We start from the raw sequence: 13,343 nt of genomic DNA on the forward strand, positions 1-13,343 counted from the left end.
AAGTAACACTATAGGCCCTGGCTGGGTAGCTCAACTGGGTGGTGTCGCCAAGGTTGAGGGTTCGATCTGCAGTCAGGGCACATACAGGAATCAACCGATGAATGCATAAACAAGGGGAACAACAAACCGATGTTTCTCTCCGTCTCTCCCTCTCTCTTAAAATCCATAAATAAAGAGCGAGGAGCGAGCGAGCAGGGCAGGTCGGCGGCAGCGGCGCGGCAATGCCTAAATCAAAGGAACTTGTTTCTTCAAGCTCTTCTGGCAGCGATTCTGACAGTGAAGTTGACAAAAAGTTAAAGAGGAAGAAGCAAGTTGCTTCGGAAAAGCCTGTAAAGAAGCAAAAGACCGGTGAGACTTCAAGAGCCCTGTTGTCGTCTAAACAGAGCAGCAGCAGCAGGGATGACAACATGTTCCAATTGGGAAAAAGAGGTACGTCAGCGTACGGGGCTTTAAAGGAAAAGTCCTAATTGATATTAGAGAATGTTGGATGGATCAAGAAGGTGAAATGAAACCAGGAAGAAAAGGTATTTCCTTAAACCCGGAGCAATGGAGCCAGCTGCAGGAACAGATTTCTGACATTGACGATGCAGTGAGAAAACTGTAAAATCTGAGCCATATAAACCTGTACTGTCCTAGTTGTTTTAACCTGTCTTTTTACACTGGCTTTGTTTTTTAAATGTTGTTTTGCAGGCTATTGTATATTTGGATTGCAGAACAATTTGTAAGAATACTTTTTTTTTAATGTGCATCATTAAAAATGTTCTGAGTGAAGCTAATTGTCAACTTTATTAAGGGGGTTGCTTTGTGCCCACCACTTAGTGTAAATTTTAAAAAAAAATCAATAAATAAAAAGAAAAGAAAAAGGATGATATTTTTAAAAAATAAATAATATAGGCAGGAGCATTTGAGATCTTGCTTCCTGCATATGTCATCAGTTTGGCTCAAATAAACTCTTATAAAAATCCTTTTTAAAAAAAGATAACATTATAGGCCCATAAAACTAGAAAAAAACAAAACCAGGCAGCAAAGCCCTCAGTTGGTGAGGCCACGGGAAACAAGGGCACCACCAACCTCAGAAGACAGCAACAGCGGCCACGAAGGACAGGAGCTATAATACAGTGCTTACCCTGGAGCAGGGTCCTGGGGCTGCACATAAAAAAAAATCCACGTAAGCAAAAACAGGGATTTTGATCGGGAAACAGAGGTATCTCAGGAGCCCACAGAAGCACCTTCGGCCTCAGGAGGGTCAGAAACCAGAAAGTCCACAGGAACCTCTCTCTCTCTCCTCCTTGTCTGGACATACCTCACCCATGGCCTCTTCTCTCCTTCTCTGCAGTCTTTCTGCCAGGCACCCACATTCACACAACAGATATTTACTTTGTGTATGTGCCCAAACAGCAACGTGTACCCGGCAAAGACTGAGTTACAATTTGAAATACTCATCCTGGGTCTTCCACTGGCCTAATCTGTAAGGACCCAGCAAGGCAGGGTAGCTCGGACCTCCAAGGGCTTGGAATCTGATCCCTTTCCCTCCACAAGAGGACCCTTCATCTTTATGTAAATTTGGGAGTGTGATTAGATAACCAGGAGGAAATGCCCCAGGGTGGAGATCAGAGATCATTAACCTACCTAAAACTTCTGAGCTCCAGGCCCTGCGTCCAGCCAGAACATCCGGTTAAACTTTTTCCTGCTTCCACATTCCACATCCTCATTATGCCTCACAGTCCATTCTGCACCTAGCAGCCAGACTTATCTCTTCATGTAAATCAAGATTACATTCTACCCCTGCTAAACACACACACACACACACACACACACACACACACACACACACCAATAAAACCCTCTTCCCTTGCAATTAGAATAAAATCCAAAATCCTTACCTCAGCCTATCAGCCCCACCTGACCCAGCCGAAGGCTGCTTCTGGGACTTTATCTTTTACATCTCAGCGATGTTTCTTTTTTAATGTATTTTTTTATTGATTTCAGAGAGGAAGGGAAAGGGAGAAATGGAAACATCAATGATGAGCATTATCGATTTACTGCCTCTTGCAGGCCCCCTATTGAGATCGAACCCATCACCTGGGCTTACACCCTGACCAGGAATCAAACCAGCAACCTCTTGGTACATGGACGATGCTCAATCAACTGAACCACACCAGCTGGGCACTCTCATCAATGTTTCTATCTCTCTTTCCCTCTCCCTTCCTCCCTATAAAATCAATAAAAACATATTTTTTAAAAAATATTTGTTGCAGTCTCCCCATATGCAAAATGGGGAGAAAAGCACCCACGATATTGTTTGAGGATTAAATGAGTTCACACAGGTAAAGGGCTTACAAAATGCTTGTCATAGAGTAAGCACTCAACATGTTTTCACTCATCATTCATTATTGTTAGTCCATTCATTTGAATTTTTAAGATATATTTTTTATTGATTTCAGAGAAGAAGGGAGAGGGAGAGAGAGATAGAAACATCAATGATGAGAGAGAATAATTGATCGGCTGCCCCTGACCGGGAATTGAACTGTGACCTCCTGGTTCATAGATCGACACTCAACCACTGAGCCACGCTGGCCGGGCTCATTTAAATTCTTAAAACTAATCTTTCACTCTTCTGCCCTCCATATCTCCTTTTATTTTCAGGTCTCTATCAGTTTCCTCTGTGCTCTGAGAGTCCATCTCTAGTTTGTTTTCTTTGCTAAATTTAGCCCTGGTGCTCACCTGGCATTTGTTGCTTCCCTGCAGTTTTTTTAAAATATATTTTTATTGATTTTAGAGAGGAAGGGAGAGGGAAAGAGAGATAGAAACATCAATGATGAGGGAATCATTGATTGGCTGCCTCCTGCACGCCCCCCACTGGGGATCAAGCCCACAACCCAGGCATGTGCCCTTGGCTGGAGTCGAACCTGGGACCCTTCAGTCCATAGGCCGACACTCCATCCACTGAGCCAAACCAGCTAGGGCTTCCCTGCAGTTTTTATTTTAATTTTTTAAAATATGTTCTTACTGATTTTAAAGAGGAAGGAAGAACGATGGAGAGGTAGAAACATCATTGATCAGCTGCCTCTTGCACGCCCCCTACTGGGGATCAAGACCAACCCCCCCCCCGGGGCATGTGCCCTGACTGGAATCAACCAGCCACCCTCTTGGTTCACAGGTGACACTCAACCACTGAGCCACACCAGCTGGGCTCCATACAGTTTTTAATTTGACAGCCGCATTTTAACCTCCTCCACATCTCCTTATCTCAGATTATTGCATTGGCAGGATTGCTGGTTGTAAATTAAATAGGTACCATCTTTTTGAAGCTATTGCTACACCAATCAGGTAGTGCCTACACTTCCTTCTGTTCCTTGCAACAGGTCTTTTTCTGAGGCAGGCCGCTCCTCTCAGTCTTCAGGGAAATGGTAAATTGCCTTCTGCAACGGTAGACTATTTCTTACTCCTCCTTAGGGAGGAAGTCTACAGGACGTGAACAAACCATCCTGGTTTGCCTGGCCTGAGCGGCTGCCCAGGACAGGGGACTCCGAGTGCTAGAATCAGGAACGTCCCAGACAAAACCAGACACGTGGTCACCCTCCCTCCGGCTCTAGACAACATCAAGGAGGAGGGCAGCCATATTGGCACAGACGTTTCTCCAAATCTGTCACAAAAGGAGGAGACCATTTTCTAGTATTTAGCACTACTAGCCCTTCCAAGTGGCATTTAAACATGTGCAAGTCTCTCAGAAATAAAACGACTTCCTTCAACCCCACGCTTCCCTTTGGCAACCACCCTCTCTCCTTTTCATAACTTAAAGAGCAGACCACGCTCACTGTGACTACCCTCCTTCCTCCCACTCACTCTCCAAACCACTGAGATGTGACTTCCATTTGCTACCCACCAACTGAGCCTTCCCTTCCCAAGGCTACCACGATGCTCTTGTCACTAAAATCCACGGAATGTGTCTCCTTCCTTATGGACATGGCCTCTCTGCACAGCCTCCCCCGCTGCTTACTAAAGCTCTTCCCACTCGGCTTCGTGATCCCAGCAGCCTCCTGGTCGCTCCCCTCTCTCTCCTCAGTTTCTGATGCAAGCTCCTCTTCCACAATTGTTGGATGTTCCTCCAGTTCTGCGCTAGACCTTTGCTCTTCTCACTACACCCCCTGCTCAAGTGACCTCATTCTCCACAGCTTCGAATGCCATCAACGCTGATGACTTAGAGATCCTTATCTCTAGCCCAGAATTCTCTCTGGGCTCAACCTGAATACCCAGTTCCTCACTGCACTCCCCATTAGGATTCTTCACAGACACTTCAAGCTCAACCACTCCCAAGCTGAACTCATCCTCTGCCCTCAGCCCACTTCTGCTCTTTCTCCAGTGCTCCTCATCCTGGCCAAAGAAACCACCATCAATCAATTGCCCAAGTGAGAAACCTGAGCCTGTTCTTGACCCATTATTCTCCCTCACCGTCAATATTTAGCCAACCATTAAGTCCTGTAAATTCTACCTACCAAACACTTCAACCACCGTCCCCCTGCCTCTAGTCTGTTTCAGGTGATTCATTCTCCACGTTGTAGCAGGGATCTCCCCAGCAAACATATCTGAGGCTGTTACCTTGGGGTTAATGGTTTACAAGGACCTCTGTGACCTGGTTCCTGCAGACCTCTCCAGCCTCTCTCCTAACTCTCCCCTACCTGACTCACTCCTGTTTCTTCGTGTTTTCTTAGATGCTGTTTCTTCAGAAATTCTTCCCAGACTTCCCTGAACTGGGTCAGGAACAACTGTGCACGTTCCCCTCTCTGTTATAGTATCATCACTTCCACTGACGTAGCATGGAAGACTTGGAACGCTCTGAGGACAGGAATTGTCTTGTTCACTGATACATATCTCTAGTACCTAGCATGGTAAATACTAGTAGTAAGCACTCATTAAGTCTGCTGAATAAATTAACAAACGCTCCTAATTATAAAGCTCTTATCTGTTTATTAGATCAGGCTCCCAAAGTCCTCTATTTGCCGTCATATTTAGTCCAGTTCAAGCTATCATGGACCTGAAGAAAAATGATGAAGTGATCATTCAAAATAGCTAGAAGCTATTGATACAATAGAAAGAACACAGCTCTGAGGCCAGGAGACCAGGACTCAGGTCACAGCTCTAAGATTCTTCGTGCTGTGAACCACTCAACCCCTGTGGACCTCAGTTTCTCCATCTGTGAAATCAAATGGCTCATCTAGATCAGTGCCTTTCAAAGGGGAGGAGACAATCAGAAGGTCCAGAGGCCCCTGTGACCCGCCCAAACCCCACATGACCCTGTTTCAATCTATATTATATATTGGAGTTCAGGTAAGACTTTATTTGGAGGAAGGAACAAAAAAGATCTACAGCTAAAACAAGTTGGAGAGCTGCCCGGCCGGCATGGTTCAGTGGTTGAGCGTCGACCTATGAACTAGGAGGTCACGGTTCGATTTCCAGTCAGGGCACATGCCCAGGTTTCGGGCTCAATCCCCAGTGTGGGGCATGCAGGAGGCGGCCGATCAATGATTCTCTTATCAATGATGTTTCTATCTCTCTCTCTCCCTCTCCTTTCCTCTCTGAAATCAGTAAAAAAATATATTTAAAAAATAAATAAATACAAATAAAACAAGTTGGAAAACAACTGAACCAGATGATCACTGAATTCTCTGCACACGCTGACATTTAAAACAACCTGCCGAAACCGGTTTGGCTCAGTGGATAGAGCGTCGGCCTGCGGACTGAAAGGTCCCAGGTTCGATTCCGGTCAAGGGCATGTACCTGGGTTGCGGGCACATCCCCAGTAGGAGATGTGCAGGAGGCGGCTGATCGATGTTTCTCTCTCATCGATGTTTCTAACTCTCTATCTCTCTCCCTTCCTCTCTGTAAAAAAATCAATAAAATATATTAAAAAAAAAAAAAAAAAAAAAAAAAAAACCGAAAGCCAGGAGTGCCACTATCAAGGGAATTCCTAAAAAGCATGTGAAGATTCTGACTGTGAACGTTTGGCGAGGTGGGCTGGCGCCTCCAACTGCCATCAGGAACCCACTGGTTTTCATGGGATTCTACCTCATTGCGCAGGGACACAGAGATATTTTTGAGTTCACAATAACATTTATATAAAAGTCTTCAGCCCTCAATCCGCTTGATATTAACAAGGAAGCTCAGGAAGAAGACATAGCCTAAATGATTTTAAGTCTCACTTTCAGGTGGCTCATCACCCCCATCTGGAGATTCAAAGCCTGAATGAGGTCACACCTGAGAATGCACTGTCCTGGGGGCTTTGCACAGCAAGGCCTTACTTTTGTGTGGGAAGTACTTGTAGTTACCATACGCCACTCAGGGGTGCAGTCAGAAGACCTGGGCTTCTCTCTTAACCTGCCAGTAATGACTCTGTGTCACTGCTTAGGATGTGTATTGTTTGGTCTATTCAGCATCAATCCCACACCCACCCTTTCTGAAAATGGTTTTTGTCCTCAGCCACGTTCTAGTCACATGGCTCTATAGGGAACTGCCATGTTCTTGGGCAACCAGCTTTCCTGCTTAATCCAGGGGGAGCGACAACAGAACTCAGCTCTGCACGGAGTCCTTCCTTGAGATCTTTAAATTTGGGACACGGGCCCACTTGGCGGTGGGGAAGAGCTATGAGAAGCGAGGTGTGGAAAATGCCAATGAGCATTTGAAGAAAACCGGTGTGCATGGAGAAACGCATGGAGTCAGCAGCCAGAGGAGAGCAAGGAGGGAGAGGCAGTACTGGTGGTGGCAGGCCTGGTGCCCAGCTGCACCTGCCCTGCCCTTTTGTAAACTGTGGTACAATGCACCTAACAAAATTTATGACCTTAACCATTTTTAAGTGTAAAGTTCAGTAGTATTAAACATTGCACAGTGTTGTGCAACCAATCTCCAGAACCTTCTCTGTCTTGCAAAATTGAAACTCTATACCCGTTGAACAACTCCCCATTTCCTCCTCTTTCCTGCCAACCTCAATTCTACTTCCTGCCTCTATGAAATTGGTAACTTTAAAAACTGGAATCATCCAGTAATTGTTGTTGTTGTTGTTTTTACTGGCTTATGTTATTTATGGTTATGTCTGTAGGGTTCGTCCGTGTTGCAGGATGTGTCAGAACTTCCTTCCTGAAGATTGGATGATATTGCATTGTACATATAGATCACATTACGTTTATCCATTCATCTGTCGGACACCCTCTTAGTTCTTCTGGATATGTACCCAGAGGTGGAATTACTGGATCATACGGCAATCCTACTTTTAATTTTTTGAGGAATCTCCATATTGGCTTTTTGTTTTGTTTTGTTTTGTTTGCTTGTTAATCCTCACCTGAGGATATTTTTTTCTACTGATTTTTAGAGGGAATGGAAGGGAGGGGGAGAGACTAACATCAATGCGAGAGAGACACATCGATTGGTTGCCTCCTGCTCGCACCCAGACCGGGGCCGGGGATCAAACCTGCAACTGAGGTACGTGCCCTTGACTGGAATCAAACCCAGGACCCTTCAGTCTGAGGTTGACACTCCAACCCCTGAGCCAAACCGGCTAGGGCTCCAAACTGTTTTTCACAGTGGCTGCAGCATTTTACATTTCCACCAAAAGTGCACAACACGCCTCCCAATTTCTCCACATCCTCATCACCACTTATTACTTCCTGGTTTCTTAATAGGTAGGAGCCATCCTAATGGGTGTGAGATGTCCTTGCACTTTTGAACTTAGAACCAGAGAAAGCACCGCACAATCCCCAAGTGTCCTCTTACACCCCGAGGGATGTAAAAGCTCTAAGAGGTAAGGGTTCGGTGCTACTGGCAGCCCTGCCTCCCACCCTCTACAGAAAGTCTGTTTGAGGGAAGGGAGAGAGGAAGTCTCCACAGCATCAGATTAGGCAGTACCAGTTGTACGCGGGACCTTGATGCCCTCTCATCCTTGAATTTGATGAAACAGCCTATTATCAATTCACCTTTCTGCTTGAGTTAGGTTTGCCTGGTTTCTGCTTGAGTATGTTTCACTTGTGAGCATGGGTCTTAACATAAACATCTTAGTAGAAGAGCTAATTCTTCAGAAATCTTTCTCTTTTCCTTTTTTTTGCGGGGGGTGGGTCTTGATTCCTTCTTATAAGGAGATGGACTATAAATACCTCCTATCTTCCCTCTCCACCACCTTTAGAGTGTTAGCACTGGCCCTCCCTCTCCATCAGTCTCACATTCCCTATAATGTTTTTTAAATTCTCCTCATCAGACAAGATTTTGTCAATTGAAATATATCAGAGGTCAGCTCCGACAACTCCCTGATTTCACGGCTGGGGAAGTGGAGAGATTTGCCCCTAGCAAGCTATTGGAGCTAATTGGTTAAAGCAGCCTGGAATTCGGGCTCTTTCCATGTTACTAACTTAGCGGAGACGGCAAGTTGCCCACCAAGAACTGTTCTCCCATTCTTGCTTGGCACATGGCTAGCCTACATTTCTCAGCCTCCTCCGCAGGTAGGTGCCGTCTGACTGAATTCTTGCCAACAGAAAGTGAGCAGTCCCCACACCACGGCAGGGTCTGGGCAGTAAGGCATCAGGGGTGCCTCCTCCATGCTGTTCCCTTCCCACTGGCTGGAACCACTGATGACCCAGCTTCAACCGTGCAGGTTATGACAATGCCCCCAAGAGATTGGAGGCAACATGATATAAGGAGCCTGTGTCCCTGAATGACCGCTTGGAGCAAAGCTGCTCCACTGACCTGGACTGCTCACTTCAGAAATGTTAACTCCCCTCAGAGTTGTTATGTGAGAAACAAACCTCTTTGTTTTCTAAGCCACTATTTTGTTGAGTCTGTTACAGCAGCTTAGCATTTTACCCTAATACAACCATGCAACTTCCTTTGTGTGTATTCAGAATAGCTTTGCAAATGACCAGTTAACCATCTTTTTAGAAAAAAGCCCTAACCTCCCAAGTATGTGATAATCAAATAATGACATTCCTTCCTGTGGCTGCTATCCCAGAATGTCTTCATCTGGTTAAATGCTATTTAACAATTGAAACGGATCATTTATGGGGAGACTCACTTGGTTTTTATGCTTTCATGCAATTCATTCAACAAATATTTGACTTTCTAGACGCTGGGGATATATAGAAAGGTTCCTACATTTATAAAAGCTTGCTTTCGAGTGAGTAGTGTTGTTTTTAATGTTGTGTTTTGTTTTAAGCCAGAAAAATCCTTGTGGAATGTGGAACTGAGTCTAAGAATACAAATAATGACTGAAAGTTACAAAGGATCAAACCATGTGCCTACATTTCAACTGCTTTCTTGTTTAGCCCTAAATATTAATCAAAATACTTTAAGGACTAAGAATCCAGTTTTCTTTTCAAAGTATTTCCTAACCGCTTAGAACTGCATTGTCTGAACTGTAAGAAGTGTCCAAAGCCTAGTCAAGATTTTTACTTTGTCAATTACATCTCAATAAAACCGGGAAGAAGACTTTACTGACAGGTAGACGGACCTAACAGCTTGTTGAGTGTTGGAATTAATTGCCCAAGCCATTCAGACTGGAGACGCCGAGTACCTGGACTTGCCTGGGGATTAGCTAAGGCCAGATGGTGTGAGATGGCGCTCCTCATCCTCACTTAGGCTGAAACAGCCCAAAGCTGGTCTCTGTGGTCTTTCCCTTGCCCACTCTCAAGTGAGATTTGCTGAGTGAGTAGTTGAGTGAGAGGCTTTGCCACAACTTGCTCCCTGACTACGGAACATTCATGTTTTGGGCCTCAGTCACCCCATCTGTACAGGTGATATGGCTCCTTCCGTCTCTACATTTATGACAACCACTAGAACTACTTCCCTTCCCTACACTCGACAGCCATGTCATTCAGAGGGAGCAGGCAGAGAAGGGAACGTCTACCTGAGGGCAGTGCCTCAGACCCCGGCACCCAGCAGATCTCTAGTGTTTGACTTCCCCGGGTTCTCTGCTGCTGGTGGTGAAATTCTAAGAACAGGGGCACTGGACACAACCACGGTGCCTTAAACTTTGTAGGCGCTTTCTTAATAGAAATTCCTCATTTTCAATTGCCAAGAGCAGCAATTTTCAACTGATGTGCCACAAGGATTTTTAAAACATGCAATACCTAGTCAGGGACACGGACCCATTTTCCCCTCGATTGTCAAATTAAAAAATTACAACAGCCAACACAATAGCCATCCGGTGTGAATGAATCAACATCATACCCTTCTTTTGGTCACACCGGCAAAAAACTGTATCTGGTAGGTTGCAGAATTTTAGTAATTAGTTTATGTGCCATGAGATGAAAAAGGCTGAAAATCGCAGCCAGAGATAGCGATGAGTTGAATGGGAAGTTGCTGCACCAGGTATTTCAGATGGAAGGATTAAAGGCTTTTTGAGGGTGGGTTGTTAAAACTAGTTTTTCCTGCTTGTCCACTGAAGCTTTTTAAAAGCTTTAAAACACATTTGGCAACTCGAGTGAAGAGCATTTCAGAAAGACTAAGGTCCCCCCTAAAAACAGCCAGCTTCACACAGCTCCACAGCCTGAGCACTGGAGTCTGCCGGCTCTGCCTCAATGCCAGCTCTGCCGCTCACTAGCTGCACTCTTTGCCGGGCCTGCTTCCCACTGGCCAACAGGAACAGACACGGCATCTCCCTCCCAGAGCTGTGTGAGAAGATAATGTATACAAACTGTTGGTCCTGCTTGACTCACAGTAAGTACATCTCCACTTCCAGTGGGAAGATGTGGCTTCCACCATGTTAGCTCCTGAAGTAGTTAACAAACTGCGAAAATTATGCCATGTTTAATGTAAAGGCCAACATGGGGTGAATACGATGCTAATTGCATCTTTGACCTGAGAAAATTTTATTCTTGAGATTCAAATCAGATCAAGTGGGGGTGGGGGGAGTAAGGTGCAATAAAACTCAAGGGAGCCAGGACACTCCACAGACTGGGAGAAGAGGGAGAAAAGAAGCCACTGAGGTCAAGTAGCAAAACCCAGCTTCTCAGGTCACATGGTAGCATACCTGCTGCCCTGGCCCCAACTCCTGCCCTGGCATCACACCGTGCCACATCAGGTGCCTTGACACAAACCTCCCCCAACACACACACTCACTCCCACACACAAAGGTGAGGCAGCTGCTCACACTGCCTGCTCTTGCAGCAATGCCGGGAGCTGGTCCATCCTTGCTGCTTGACACAGTTGCTGCAGAGAAGAAACATCTGCACAGCGTATGTTTCGGGGGACCTGGCGTATATGGCATACTGTTCTTGATATGTTTGCTTCCCTTAGCGCTATGTGTTTTAACCAAGGTCACCTCTGTGAGAAAGGTTGTTTCCCCCGGTAGGGATTTTTCCCTGAAGTTAGGGAGGAGATAAAACCCCTTAACTAAGTGCCAGGTGGGTAGTTAATCATGCTTAAGCTACATAATCTTTACTCCCTGGAATGGAGATAAGAAACACCCTAACCTTTGGAATAGAAGTTGATAGGATTAAAATCAACTGGTATAAATACAGATGTAACAAGACAACAAAACACAGAACCTAGAGACAGGACTTGGCTGGAGATCCTAGACAGAACCTAGACAGAGAACCTAGGGAGAGAACATGGCAAAAGATCCTGGACAGAACCTGGCTACAGAACTTGGCTGGAGAACCTAGACAGAACATGGCAGGAGAACCTGGAGAAGCTGGATGGAGAAGCTAGTGAGAGAACATGGCCATAGAACCTGGCCGGAGAACCTTGCTACAGAACCTGGCGACTGAACCTGGCTGGAGATCCTGCACAGAACCTGGCTGGAGATCCTGCACAGAACTTGACTGGAGATCCAAGACAGAACTTGGCTGGAGATCCTGGCTAGAGATCCTGGCTAGGCTGCTGATCAACTGAAGGCTGTCTCCGTGTCATTCCTTCTTCGCCGACTCCGTCCACACCTTTGGGGACCCCTGGACCCGCTGGGGCTGGACCCCAGCACAACAAGTGTCCTTCCTTTGCAGACCTTATTACAGATATCCTATCTAATAAGGAGGGAATATGCAAATGGACCGTCATGCCATAACAAGATGGCTGTGCCCACAGAGAGGCCGAGTTCCCGTAATGAGCCTTAATGAGCAATCAGCAGGGACCTGAGGCTGCGCCCCCTGCCCCGGCACCAGGCTAGGGGACCTGAGGCCGCGTCCCCCGCCTGGCAGAGTTTGATGGGGGACCTGAGGCCATGCCCCCCACCCAGCAGGGCTTGATGGGGGACCTCAGGCCGCACCCCTCCACCCCGGCACCAGGCCGGGGGACCTGAGGCCATGCCCCACGCCCAGCAGGGCTTGACAGGGGACCTCAGGGCACACCCCCCATCCCAGCGCCAGGCCGGAGGACCTGAGGCCACACCCCCCGCCCCAGTGCCAGGCCAGGGGACCTGAGGCTGTGCTCCCCGCCATGCGGGGCTTGACGGGGTACCTCAAGGCACATCCTCCATCCCGGCCCAGGCTATGGGACCCGAGGCCGCGTCCCGCGCCCCCCCCCCCCCTCGCCGGCACTGGGCCAGGTGAGCTGAGGCTGAACCCCCCCAACTGGCAGAGGTTGATGGGGGTGGGGCCGGCCGGGTCTGGATCTAGCCCAATGGGGGAGGGGCCAGCCGGGTCTGGGTCTCATGTGACTTCAAGGCACACGTGGGTGGGCAGGGACTTGTCTCTGGTTCAAGGGCGCACCCCAGACTCTCACAGGAGGAAGATTTTCATGCACATTTTACTAATTTTCTTTCATCTCTGACACTTCTATTACAGAGAAAGGAAAAATAGCAATATTAAAATATTTCCTCTAATTAATTCCCTTTTAATGTGCACGAATTTTGTACACCAGGTCACTAGTAATTCTATAATTATATGATCAATGTGGATTTTTTTCATCACCATGTATTCCCAGAGCCTAGCATAGCACATGGCACATCATTTCTAAAATGTGTGCTGGCTGAATGAAAGGGCTGGCCATAGCTTGAGAATTTATCAGAGGCTGCTTTCAGCCTAAACTCTGGCATCTGAATAAAGATCAGTATACAATGGTGAGTACACTGGGGGACCCTAGGGTGGTGGTCACGGCCAAAAACAGGATAACTGACAGAGGTGGCAGGAGAAATCCATGTGTACCCAGGTATTGCCAATAGGTAAGGTGACAGATAAACACAGTATGTGCTATATGCCGTTTTTGGGGGTAAGGGAAAAAATAAAAAATATATACATTTGTATTTGTTTGGTTTTGCTTAAAAATTCTTGAGATATGTAAGAAATTAGTAAGTGATTATCTATGGGGGCAGGAGGGCATGGAGGTGGGAGTGAAATTTCTCAATGAATGCTTTTATATCATTTTGATTT

At 46.5% G+C, this 13,343-nt stretch overlaps 1 pseudogene; it reads left to right on the forward strand.

The window, feature by feature from the left end:
- Window positions 1–208: 208 nt before the first annotated feature.
- Window positions 209–730, forward strand: LOC139001738 (activated RNA polymerase II transcriptional coactivator p15 pseudogene; annotated as a pseudogene).
- The last annotated feature ends 12,613 nt before the right edge of the window (window positions 731–13,343 follow it).

The sequence above is a fragment of the Myotis yumanensis genome, unplaced genomic scaffold (genome assembly GCF_028538775.1).
Source record: "Myotis yumanensis isolate MYYU_CA2020_CCGP unplaced genomic scaffold, mMyoYum1.0.hap1 SCAF_2, whole genome shotgun sequence".
Taxonomy (NCBI): Eukaryota; Metazoa; Chordata; class Mammalia; order Chiroptera; family Vespertilionidae; genus Myotis; species Myotis yumanensis.